Raw genomic sequence first — 553 nt, forward strand, 5'->3', positions numbered from 1 at the left:
GAGAGCAGTTCTGTCACTGGGGAAACGAGCTGTGCCATCGACAACGAGCCAGCCCAGCATGGAATATATGCTAAGATGGGATCAGGAGAAGTAATTGAAACATGTGGCGGGAAGAAATTATTCCCATCCTTTTTTCTGTAGCCATCGCCATGCAATATAAATAGGTACGAAAATGTAAAACAAATGCGAAATACGTGCAATATCTAGTAAATGGTCCCATGATTCAGACTTCGCTGAACTCTGGACAGTAAAACAGTAAAATGAAAAATCTAACAGTCACAATGAATGGGACCGATTACTTCAACCGCCTGCTCTTTTCTCTTTTCCTCTCAACCGTTGATCTCCTTTTCTCCGAAGTCGCGATTTCATTATTTTCTCAGTACCTATTTCCAAAACCTGCAGCACTCGACCAGCCCGCAGGCGCTGTAAGCTGTCGCCCTGGCGGACCTCAGAAAGTCACACACCTCCATGGCCTGGAGGGCGGCAGCAGGAGGGACATGCGGCCGACGCCGGCGGCCCGGCCCGCCACGCGGCGACACCCGGTTATTTATAC

Source organism: Amphibalanus amphitrite, unplaced genomic scaffold (assembly GCF_019059575.1).
Source record: "Amphibalanus amphitrite isolate SeventyFive unplaced genomic scaffold, NRLGWU_Aamphi_draft 000186F_arrow, whole genome shotgun sequence".
Classification (NCBI taxonomy): domain Eukaryota; kingdom Metazoa; phylum Arthropoda; class Thecostraca; order Balanomorpha; family Balanidae; genus Amphibalanus; species Amphibalanus amphitrite.